This window comes from Zosterops lateralis (assembly GCF_965231275.1).
Source record: "Zosterops lateralis genome assembly, chromosome: 6".
Classification (NCBI taxonomy): Eukaryota; Metazoa; Chordata; class Aves; order Passeriformes; family Zosteropidae; genus Zosterops; species Zosterops lateralis.
In genome coordinates this window covers 51,025,737-51,037,874 of record NC_139761.1, presented here as the reverse complement: position 1 = coordinate 51,037,874, position 12,138 = coordinate 51,025,737, and positions in this window count along the sequence as shown.

Genomic DNA, 12,138 nt, shown 5'->3' with positions numbered 1-12,138 from the left:
GTTGTGTGGTTGCTCATTATTTTTCATAAGAGAGCAAGCAACATCTGTGTAATACAGCTTCAAATACAAGTGGAGAGTGTTAACAAAATCTCTGGTTTTCAACAAGTCTGGAACATTAACTCTCAGTTCTGATCTTAAACTAGTTCTTATTTTTTAGTTCAAAGCTCCTTTCCTTGCCATCCATACCCCTGAATTCCAAGCACAAGTAAATTGCCTTGGATCTCAGTATGCCCATTTCTTCAGGAATCATTTTACATTTGCAAAAGGATGAATGAAAATAGCCCAGAGTCTGATATGAACATCTTTGGCTGTAGTATCCAACATGCCATACTCCTGGAGTTAATCCTCTTACTGTGATTAGCAGAAGAACAGAAGGGTTGTAAGAAGGGACTTAAGTGGGCTTTGGCCTCAGCCAGGGTTCAAAACCCAGGCTGGCTCCTCTGCTTCTTGCGTGAGTGGCCCACACTGAATTTCAAAATCCTCCCTAATTAAACACATGCAAGGGATTTCTGGGGAGGTGAGAAGAAAAATGAAGCGTGCCAGAGAGAAATGAAAGTGTATGTGGCACATGCTGAAGGTGAAAGGAGAAGTGAAATTTGGGGCGCTGGTGATGTGGGTAATGCAGTTACTGGGAAAATGTGGCAGGGTGTCTGTGCACACTGAAGAGCACGGGTAGGGAGAAAACCACAGCAGGCAACATCACATCTTCCAAGAGAAGGGGACACTCATCCACCAGTGTCTGGATTTTAGGCCTGCTGAAGCACAGAATGCCATGGAAGGAGAGCTGCTGCCAAGACCTTCCAGCCTTCTGTTCACACAGTACACTGGAGTCCTGCTCCAATCCCACTGATCCCCAGCTCCCTCTCAGCATTTACCTGTTACTCACCTGTTGCTAGTAAGACAAGGCTATAAACTATTCATTATTTAGAAGGCTGCTTGTTTTTTTCCCCCCCTCCAGAAATCTGCACTGTGCAAGCCTCTGAGATTTACTCAGACTCACCTAAACAAACCCAAGCAAATCCACTGACTGCATGTGTTATTCTTGGTGACAGCCTCACATGCACATAAAAACTGCTCTACAGTGTTTAATAATGAACAGCTCCCAGTTTCCCTACTGGCCCCTCTCTTCATTTCCTGCTTCTGATTCATCTGCACCTTCCTACAGAAAAAATCTTTTCTAGTCTGAGTGCACTGTTTCACAATCCAGATGATAACTCAGTTCTACTAGACCCCATTGCGAAGCCCAAGTTTCATTATCCTTCCTAAATCTAGCCAAATTATACTAAAAAGCAGAGAACTTTCATTTATTCCATCTAAGATGAAAGGATGGAGGGATAAACTAACTTTAAGCAGAAGCTTCAGTTTGGGAAAGCCCTTACAGCTGTACTTCAATAGTACTGTGTTAAAAAATAACAAAATTCAAGTGAGGAATGAAGCAAAAATGGAGTTATATTCTTAGAAACCAGAGCATCCTGCAGACAGGGAAAACAATCTGTGTGGAGCCAGCCTCTCCTGACCGACTGTCTGACTGATAGCCCCTGCTGAGTCCCTCCAGACCTCTTCCTTACAGAGCCTTCCTCAGAAAGCTCTCTGGGAGCATCTTTCACCAATCGAGCAAATTCCCTGGCTTTCAGTGGGATTTTAGGTTACAGTTCTGCAAAACCACCTGTGAGAGCACATCTAGAAAAGCCACAGTAAGGAATTGGCTTTGATACTCCAGGATTCCCAGCAGAAGATATTTGGGCAGGATTTTCAAGCAGGATTTTCAAGTTGGAAAAGGTTCACTTTGAGAAATATGTTTCAAAGGATTGCCAGCAAACTCTGCGAAGACAAGCGTGAATCTAGGTGAGCTTGCACACAATTCCCCAAGAACAGATCAATAGTTTAACATTAATATCAATGACCTCAGTGCCTGGAGGGGCCATGAGGAACCCTCCAAACAGCCCTTTGTGTTCACAGGCAGCAGAAATGCACTGTGTGAAGGAAGAGGGTGCTGGGGGTGCCTGAAACAGTGAAACTTCTAAACAAACTGGACTGTTTCCAAAACAGAAGAGCACTGCCTCTGGAATTAGATCTAGGCATGATCTTGTCTTCCTAAGGACCCATAAATTGGAAAAATATGAACTGGCACCTGACAGGTAAGTAAGTAATTGGATGTTTGACAGAGTGTGGCTGTTTGTCACAGTAACAGGACTGTAACACACCACAGCACCAGCAGGATGAAGGGAATCAAACACACAACACAGCAAGCTCATAAAAGTAAGGAAATAATAATGTTTTTTTCAAGCAAGGTGACTTACCTGTCTGATCATCTAAGTAGGATACTTCTAGAGAAAAATTACAACTTTAGAATTACTTTTGAAATTGATTTTGAGCTGATTTGTTGACAATTTGCTCTTCAAAAACCTGTACTCCTCTGGGAGCATCTTTGTTTTCATACAAGCTCTTGGAATCTTCCCCTGTTCTTGACCTCAGCATTCAAGCATTTCAGCTATATCCAAGCACTGGCTAACATCCCTCTTCTACAAGTGCAGGTGGCTGCTGGCTGAACTCAGCCTGCTCATCTCAACTGGACAACCCACTGTGTCAACAGCTGGGATGGCTCTTCTGTCCTGATTCATTTCTGAAAGGGAAAACCATCTCTGTTGGTGCTCAGCCATGAACATTATTCCTCAGACTTCCATTAGTAGTGGCATTTACACAAATTATGTATTGGAGAGAGAAAAGGTTTTCTTTTTATGATAATGCAGACCATGAACGACGTGGTTGATTTTTCTTTAAGATGTAATCTAATGCTGAGAGCTGCAGTGAGAGCATGAGGAGTATCTGATAGCTCAGAGCTGCAGTGTTCTGTCTTCCCTGCATTGTGCATGGATTCAGGCACAGCAGAGAGTGACAATTCCATGCTCCAGCACCAGAGATAAGGCACTTAATGCATCTTTTAGACATGGTAACCAAAGGCATTCACATGGATTGTGTGATAAGACAGCAGAGCAAGGAGAGAGAAAAGTGCTAATAAGAGACCCAGAGAAGCATTTTTTGGGGTACTACACATGCCTTTTGCTGAGGTACATCACTCTTCACAGACAGTTTTGCTGGTTTCCTATTCCCCCTTCTATCCTGAAGAAATGCTTGAGTTATCTTTATGTTTCAAGAGACAACCTGAAGGCAGGATTTACACACAGAGCTTTGGAGAGACCTTGGAACTCTTACAGAGGTGTATAACCATACTGACAAAAGATGTATACATTCTTTATTGCAAGCTAAGACTCAAGTGACTCTCTCCTTCTTACTGAAAATTCCTAACTTATGTTACCTGGATATGTAACATTACTAGGGATAAACCCAAGACTAGCTGTAATGCTAACTTTAAGAACTTACCCTTCACTCTCACTACTGAGCTGCTGGCTGTGATTTTTACTGCTCCAAACACCAACCACAGAATCATTTATGTTGGAAATGACCATGGAGACCAAATCCAACCATTAAACCAGCACTGCCAAGTCCACCACTAAACCATGTCCCCAGGAGTCACATCAACACAGCTTTTAAATATCTCCAGGGATGGAGACTCAGCCAGTTCTCTGGGCAGCCTGTTTCAGTGCTTGCAACTCTTTCAGTGAAGAAATTCTTACATTTGTTAGGATTGTTATGTTGTACATGAGCCAAGTAGGTTTAAATTATGTTCTCAGGCTACTTTTGTTTAAGCAGCTTTAATATTTCTTCTTCAGGGAAACAGGAGCTGCAGTTTCCTCTCCCACACCTCTCTGCAAGGCTGTCACAAGTCTCTGGAGAATTCACACACTCCAAGGATGTGCAGCCAACCAAAGCAAAACATTCACCCTGAGCATGGGAGGATGCACATGAACTCACCTCAGGTCATTCCTAGTGCCTTGGTTAAGGAGAGAAACATCACTCCCAAAGTCTAGCTTTTCCTATGTCATTGAAATTAAGATGCTTTCTTATGAAAGAAAAACAAAGAACCTGATTCCAGCAAACTAAGTGCACAAAACACCGATAAACTTATAAAGATTGTCTGTATCTGTTACAGGAATGTTTTATTCTGGCTTCACTTGAGGGTTGGCTGATTCTACCTCTCCTTTTGTCTCATAGAACAACTTCCTCTTTTTGTCCTCCCAGATCCTTTGTCCAGTGATTGCAGCTTTAAAGGTACCTTGCCCAGGAGGAAACACCTGAAGACACAAGAAGGCAGAGGAGAGAAGGGTGGCTTGGCTGCCAAAAGAGAGGAGCTGCTCTTTGGTGTAGTTAAAGTGCACTCACTGCAGCAAACCTGTACCTGCTTCAGGATTCCACAGATGCTACTTCAAAGAAGAGAAGGCAAAAGAAAATAAGTTTCTCCAAGACAACTTTTTTGGATTAAGTTTGGAGGACAGCCCCTGTTTACTCATTGATGAAAGCATGTCCCAGAAAAATCAAGGTAGAGGAGTCTAAAAACCATCAAAAACAAAGATCTAAGATCCATACCCTCCAACACCATGACCCAGATGCACTGTCACAGCTTTTCAACACAGCCTAAAAAAAGGCAAAACCAGAAATAGCAGCTTCAAAAGGAAGCAAAAAACAGCACTGATATCCAGAACAGAACAAAGATACAGATCAATAGAAAAAAAGTTTCGAGCTGCCTCCAACAGTAGGAGTAGGTTTCCCAAAATATACTTCCAAATGCTGGTGGATAAAACCTCTGTCATTCATTTGTGGTAATTACTGAGGTCGGGATGGCTGCACTGAAGCCCTCCAGGAAAAAAATATAAGTAAGTCTGGAGACAAAACAAAAAGAGAAGAGGGGGATAAACTATGGATGTATTGGTGTCAGGAAGAGATGTGAGAAAGGAGGGATGACTCCATATCTGGTATTTTGCTGTGGCTTGTTGGTTTGTTGGTTTTTTGTAAAAAAACCATTTTTGTTAATGCATAGGTATGATGAGAAGGTTACCTGTTCCTTCTGCAAAACTCCCTGTTGTTCCTGAAGAAATCCTTCTGGACCAGCCATGAGAGCTAAGCACAGACCATTGATTCACGAAAAAAACTTGCAAAATCATGGAGAACCACTGATTCCTTGCACAGTTTTTCCGAATGTGGACTGCAGATTCCCATTCTCCAGTACTTACCCATATAATTGATTTCAAACTGGTCTTCTGTGCCCATGGATTTGCTGAATCCTGCACACTGTCCTAAACTGTGCCTTCAACTGAATTCAACCTCATGAATGGTATCAAAGCTCCCTCAAGCCTTCACAAGCACCTTCAGTGGTCAAAATTGGGTGATGTTGTTGAGGTTTAAGCATTTGACAATCTGGTCACCAGCTGCTGTGAGTGCTACAAAGGACTCAGGTGTTCCAGCTCACAAGAATGGCTCTTCAGCCTTACAGCAGCCAAAGACTATTCCCCATTTTCACCTTCCTATCATATTAATGACTCTTCTCTCTGAGCTTGCATGGGAAATGAAACCATGTGGGAATGATGAGAAGCACTGGGTAAAACCTCCACTTGCCACCTCTATTTGCAGATAGCACCAGCACAAGGAGGTTTCAAGCATCTCCAAGAGCAAGGGCCTGCATGGTTCCCAATGAAAGCTGTGAGGAGGCAGCAAGAGTGCTGATGGGCACCAGCCCAGCTGCCCAAACCTGCACCAGCACTGAACACTGAAAGCTTGGAGGAGAACAAGTTTCTCTCTGCCCTGGAAGATGAGCATTTCTGCACACCCAGGGACTGCAGGCATGATGCGCAGGAAAAGAAACCAAACAGAAACTGAATATAAACTTGTCCAATAGACAGCTTGTCACCAAGGGGCACAAGGTGAAAGAAAAGGTTTTTTTTACTCTAGAAGTTAGCCATATGAACCCAGAGTTCCCAAATGTGTCAGGGTTCATCATAATATCCCCAGTTTTTGTTTAAATTGCTGCCTGTCCTGTGTTTTCAGCTGGCAATGTTCAGAGTGACCAAGAAGCTACAGCAACACTAAAATGGGAGGAAGACAAAGAAAAGGCCAGCTTTTTGGAGCCAGGTGTGGAAATGCCAAAAGTGATCATTAAGGGCCTTTTCCAATTGTACCTGCTTCTTTTCCACACACACACTGGTTTAGGCTGGGGGAGGGAGTGGGGAAAGCTTCCCCTTGGTCAGGAGAGCAGCTGAGGGCAGCTGTGCTGGGCAGGGCTCCCTCACCTCGAGTTTTGCAGTCAAGTGATTGGACTGGCCCTTGGCTGCACAGATTATCTGCAGGAGCGACCTGTGGATATGCTGGGCAGCAAGCCCAAGGGAATACCACAATCACAGGGCCAAATGCTGAGATACACGACAAATGTCAAATAAACCCCATTAGAAAAATACCTGCAAGCTGCACACACGTGAGCCATTTAGAAGGGACAGAGCCACTCCCCTCATTTCCATGGGGAAAAATCCATGCACGCATCTTACAGAGTCCAATGGCCAAACCCTTAGTTTAATTAGCTTAATTTCATAGATGATGCCTGGTTTCTTTTCTAATTGTGGATGCAATTGTGTTTATAGGAGAGAGCACCTGCTCCATTGTCCCTGTCCCTCTTGAATGCTGATTCAAGGATGACAACACAAGAGGAGTACCTGGGTGTTCTTTTTCCCAAGAAAAAGACATTTTCCAAGAAAAAGACTTCACACAGTGCTTGGCTGTTCACAGGGCTGTCCCACATGTCTCTGCCACAAAGCTGCCACCTTGAGAGCAGCTGGGTCTCCTGTGGCCACTGGTGAGAGAGACCAAAGCTGGGACATGATCCAAAAGCAAACATCAGCCACCAGTACACAGTTGGATTTATTAGGAAAAATCCCCAAATCTGAAAACAGGCCACCAAAAAACCAGCCTGGGTATTGAAATATTGTATTTATTCCCCCAGGTGACATAGGAGAGCTAAGCAGGGTGAACACACAAGTGCAGAATGTTCCCAGGCTGATGAACACTCATCAGTGACTTCTCTGTTGGGGTCAGGAAAACTGAAAATTAGAGAAATAGACTGCAAGTAATACAGAAGGTTAGACCACAATGTGATAGCACTGGGAGAAAACCTCCAAGAGGAGTTTGTGTGAGATGTCTGGATTGTTTACTGTAGGGTAAGAATACTGAAACTGCTGTAAACTTGGGCTGGATGGGGCAGACTGAGCTCTTCAGGGTCTCACTGCTGCTCTTTGAGGATGTGGCATCAGACGGAAAGGATCCTCTGCATGGGACAACGCATGCATAAAATCACAGCTTGTTGTATAACAGTTTTATGTACACATAAACATATACAGTTTTTTTTTAAAGAAGATACTGTTCCGTTGGCACCACGCTATCTGTATTTTTACTGCTGAGGCAGTGGGAATGCACCAAAAATGAGTGAAACTCTCTAGATGCACATATAAAACATACATACCCACGCATCCAGGGAGTGTGGGCAATGCTGAATACCTGGTTAAGCACTGAAAACCACTTCCAAGGGCTATTTCTCCAGAATATCATGGTGGCTTGTGGTAATGATTCAGTGGGATGCTAACATTGCTTATGCTCAGCATTTCAGGGGTAACACTTACACAGATTAAAAAAAAAAAAAAAAAAAAAAGAGTATGAAGTTTGTACCTTTTTTTTTTTTTAATCCAGGCTTGAAGAACCTGTCAGTCACAGCCGTGAATCCCATAAAAACAAAACTAATGCTACAATAAATTTATAAATTTCTGTTTCTGCGAAGAGGAAAAGTACACAAGCTGGTATGAAACACAGTGGGAATATTTCAACTGTCTCAATGAGACACCAAATTCAGCCCTCTCAGCTCTGTGGTACCCAGGTTGCACACAATGCTTACTCCAAAACATCACTTTAGCCACATCCTGGCTCCCTGCCACCTCCATTTCCCAAGCTTTAGTTTATATTTGTTGAAAGCTTTGAGCAGCAGTTCCTACAGACCACCTTTCAGAAGTCTGTGTGGCTGCTGAGGTGATCAGTGCATCTCAGAGCCCTGCTCAGAGAAAAGAGCCCGGGAAACATTTGTATTCAGGGCTGGGAGCATCCCCAGCCTGGCCACCCCAGGGTGAAACTCCCACTCCTGGTTTCCAGACAAACACCCGCCAAACATCATCAAACACCGCAGCTGGAGTTAGTGGGAACACAGGGTGTCCCAACACTGGAAAAGCAGCATCAGTAAAGGGTTTTGCTTCCCTGAAGAGGGCTCCCCATCCCGGTTTACATAAACAGCGTGATGGTTTTACAATATCAGGAAGGAAAAAAAAAAATAAAAACAAATAAAACAACAAACCAGAAGCGGCCAGACGGTACCTGTTGTAACTCCATCTACTGTAAGACATGTTCCTGTTGCTGCTGACACCATCCATCTCCGGCTGGGCTAGAGCGCTCCGGGCATGGCTGGGCTGCTGCGGGCAGGGCAGGGCAGGGCAGGGCTGGGCTCACACACCTGCCTGCCCCGGGGATGGGGACAGGGACAGCCGCCTCCGGCCTTGCGCCGCCGCACCGAAATTCACCGCCCGGCAGCGCCTTCGCATCGAGCTCTGGATGCTCGGAGCAAACCACTGCCGGCGCCGGGGAGGGAGGAGGAGGAGGAGGGAGGGATGGAGAGAGGGGCAGGCTCCCGGGGTCCCCTGGATGCTCTGGGGCGGGCGGCGGACGCGGGGACGCGCAGGTGATGAACCGGAGCGCGGCTGCCTAAGCCGCTTAAGGGATATTCGGCTGCCGAGGAGCGCGGCGGCTTGTGCGCCTCCTGCTCCGGCACACGCGCCTTATTTATTTATTTATCCCGGTTGCCAGAGATACGGGCCCGTGGCGCTGACATCAGCCGCCTCCCACCCACCGCCGGGCCCCGAGTCTCTTCCAGGAGCGCCCGGATCCGTCCCATCGCTGCCCGGGCTCAGCAGCATCCCCCGGGACACGCCGCAGGTGGGTGGGCAGGGGGCACACGGGGCCAGAACAGACGCTTTGAGCTCCCAGCCTCGGTCTCTGGGTTTGCACAGTGCGGGGTCCCTGTTCACCCCAGCGCAGGGATGTCAGAGCCCTCCAGCCTCCAGTGGCTCTTCCTGAGCTGCGTGTGGGACCGAGGGCCAAACCCCCCTTATGGCTCCTGCACAAGTGTCCCTGCTGGGGACAGCAGTGTGCAGTGCCAGGGCCTGTGCCAGCACCTCTGGGGCTCTGGTCCTCACCTTCCCCAGCTGAAGGAGCCCAGGGCTGTGGTGCTCCCCGGTGCTCACACCTGTCCAGGGGTTGGGAAGCAGGTCTTGCTCCCTCCCCACCATCACAGGATTGTGAGGCTTGGCTGCTGAGGTGTGTGGCTGTGCAGTGTCAGGCACAGGGACAGCAGGACCATGACTCCATCCCCTGCAGCACCACAGCACGTGGGGATGCCCAGAGCAGCCCCAGGCCAAGGGAGATGTTGTGCCAGGTCAGCACAGTCAGCCCCCAGGGCAATGCAGGGTATCTACAGACACACAGAGAGGTGGGGGACGGCTCTCAAACGTTTCCCAGACAGTCCCAGCTCTTTGGTCTGTGCTAGCATCTTCTGGCTCCTTCTTTCACTGCTTGGCCAGCCAGGTGTCCAGCCCTGCTCTTACGTGTAAGATCTCTCCTGAGAAATGTATAAAAATCCCAAGGATACATAAATAAGGACTGGAAGGAACTTGGGTCAATCAAGCAGAGTCACTCATCTCACAAACCACTGTATCTGATGAGGGTTTCAGGCTGAAGCTCCAGAGGCTGCTAGTGAAGAGCTCCTAGAGCTCCAGAAAGCGCCTGAAAGTCCTGGAGAGAGGGGCTGAGACTTCCTATTCCTAGCTCAAAGGTATTCATGGACATCAGTTAGCCAATTGTTCTTGCACCATTCAGTTCCTTTAGTTTAAGAAAATGAATGCCTGCCATCACTGTTTAAATCTCCAGTCTTTATTTTCAAAGGGTGAACAGACCAAACTCTCAATCCCTTTGCATCAGGACAGGCAGAACAACCCCAAGAGCTTTTTCAACGTACCAGTTTTAACCCAAATCAAACATTTCCTGAATGTGGGTGGTACTTGGCCATACTCCTTTCAAACAGGGGAAATATCAAACAGGGTTCCTTGGAATGGCAATAAAAATGCCCAGACCTGAGCCCTGCTCCTTGTAGCTACATATACCCTGTTGTTGATGTGGTGTATAGACAGTGCACTCCCATTTATCTCACTTATAATCCATATTGAGTGACCTGGATGAATTGGACCATCTGGAAAGCAGAGTTACTCACAGCCCATCTCCTCCACCCACCTGCTCTGCTCAAACTGAGACATTTGGAAATGGGCAGACTGAAACCATTTACTTGTCTGTGGGATTACTCAGGCCAACATTTTCCACATGGGAACAGCTGAAAATCATCCTGATGAAGCCCTGCAGCCCCGAGAAGCCTGTCAGAAACTAACCCCACAAGGCACATCAATAAAAGCAAGGAGCACAGGTTGGCTGCTCTCCTTTTCATATGCCTCATTCAAAGTGTAGCTCACTGGCACCTCAGGCTCCTTCTCATCCATCCTGGACCAAAGCACTGAGCAGGGGAATGTCAGCCATGGTGGTTCATTCTGACAGTGCAAACACAGCCATACACCCAGAGCTGTCTTGTCCCAGAGTGCTGAGGCAGGTGGGATGCAAAGATTTGGTGTTGACTCTGCTGGACCTCAGGGTACACACAGCCTCTCTACAGGGGTAACACATAAAAACCAAACCCCCACCCCCACGAATTTTAGTATAGTGCTTGGAGAACTTGCCTGTGCCTGCCTCAGGGGACCCCTTCACACACATCCTCACACAAGGAGTGCTCCAGAGTAGAACTGAGTGTGGTCTCCACTGCTCTGCTGCAGGTAAACGACGGCTTGAGAGTCCTCAGAAAAATACTCTGGGCAGCAGACTTAGCCTCCTGGGACATAGGTGTCTGTCTTCCTGCTTCCTGCACGTGGGTGACAGCTCCCTGAATGCAAAGCCTCCCAATCCTTCTGCTCAGGAGTGTGTCAATTCTTGTTTCATTAATTCAAACCAAATGCTAATGACTGACAGTGAAGCCTTTGCCTGTGATCTACTGTGGGGCACCTCCAGGTCTTGCTGCTGGGCAGTGACTTTCCTCTGCAAGTGTCCCAGCTCTGCTCCTGCCCCCTGACCCCACAGTCTGCATTGCTGACAATATGACTTCAAAGCTGAAATTGTCAGAAAGGTTTTGATGGCGAAGCTGGGGCACTGCAAAGGGCAGTGACACAATGAGATCCATGCTGGAATCCAGTCAGAGACAGAAATGGTTTTCTTGCCATTCCTTCTGCTCCCAGTGCTTCAGGGCATGTGTCACCATGTGTTTGAGCACGGCTGCATCCACACACTTCCCCAATGAGTCATATCTGCTCCCTGCCTCAGAGATTCCCTCTGACCACTGCAGATGCAGGGACATCTCAAAGCAAGCATGTTTAATCTGGGGGAGAGCATGGGGCTGGGCTTCTGGCTTACAGCATATGAATGCTGGAGCAGTAATAACATTTCAGTTCTTCTTAAAAGCACTGAGAAGCTGCCCCACAGATCCCCCCATGCCAGTGCCAGCTGGGAGAAGGACTGGAACTGAACACAGAAAAGACACAAAATCTTCATTGTTTCAGGTGTTCAGAATACGGCAAATGACCTTATCACCCAGATAAATGTGATCTGGAATATTGGCTTGAGCTGTTGAAATAGCAGAGAAATTAAACTGGCAGCAGGGCTGGAGCAAACAGGCTGTTGCTGCATTTCCCTGCAGACAAATGGCAAAGTACCTGCTGAGTCACTGGATGAAGCCTAACAGGTTTAACGGTGGAAAGTCAAGAACAAAATCTAAACTCCAGCTTAGATATTCTAGAAACAGTCTTGAGTTTTAAATGTGCATTTTAGGCGTGCCCACTCTGTAATTACATATATTATATATATATTGTATCAACAGCACCGACGCTGCCCCCACCACCCCAAACAGTTCCTCAATGAGATTAGAGTCCTCCAGCAGTGCTAATTAGTGCTTACGCAAGCAGGGATTTTTCCAAGCCCTCGGGGCTGCTGCCTGGAGGTGAGGATGCTCCCGGGTCTGAGCATTAATGTCCCTGCCCTTCTGCTTTGACAAAAAATGTTCCTCCCTTTGTC